Source organism: Octopus bimaculoides, chromosome 3 (genome assembly GCF_001194135.2).
Source record: "Octopus bimaculoides isolate UCB-OBI-ISO-001 chromosome 3, ASM119413v2, whole genome shotgun sequence".
NCBI classification, from domain to species: domain Eukaryota; kingdom Metazoa; phylum Mollusca; class Cephalopoda; order Octopoda; family Octopodidae; genus Octopus; species Octopus bimaculoides.
The window spans coordinates 35,420,578-35,421,267 of NC_068983.1; the positions used below are offsets into that span (position 1 = coordinate 35,420,578).

Here is a 690-nt window from a genome sequence, read left to right on the forward strand (position 1 = left end):
TATATATATATATATTAAAGGAAGTGGAAAACAAAACTAAGGCATGACAAGCTTATCAGATCATTTAAAAATATTTTGATTAATGTAAAGGTAAATCTAAAGAAGGAAAACTAAAAGTAAATAATGTCTTACAACTGTTTCAGGGATATCTCAGGTAATGAATCAATGTGTAACTTCACGGAAATACGTATAAACCTCCATACCCTCCGGAACAAGATGAACTATGAACCTTATACATCTATCTACTTTAAATTTTCTGTCTAGAACTTTCCTGCACATACATCTTGTCTCTGATGATGGAATACCCAATGTATGGACATGTTGATCTACACGTTTATCCATTACCTGGGATATTCCAGAAACAGCTGTAGGACATTATTTACTTTTACTTTCCCTTATTTAGATTTACCTTTACATTAGTTAAAATATTTTAAATGATCTGATAAGCTTGTCCTGCTTTAGTTTTGTTTTCCTTTTCCTTTAATTTATAACCGCTGACTCAGAAGCTTGCTACGGATCTCTGGCTCCAGCCTCCGAAGTGAACTTGGATCCTAACGGATTACCAGCTACAGCACTTACGCAACGTACCTATTTGTTTAGATCATCAGTGACCTAAAACCTTCCTATTCTCTCTCTCCCTTTCTCTCTCTCTCTCTCTCTCTCTCTCTCTCTCTCTCTCTCTCTATATAT

General features: G+C 34.9%; 1 protein-coding gene across 1 annotated transcript in view; it reads right to left on the minus strand.

Annotated features, from left to right (window-relative positions):
* Positions 1-690, minus strand: part of LOC106876244 (carbohydrate sulfotransferase 11) — a 29,559-nt gene that overhangs the window by 17,536 nt on the left and 11,333 nt on the right. The window lies entirely within an intron of this gene.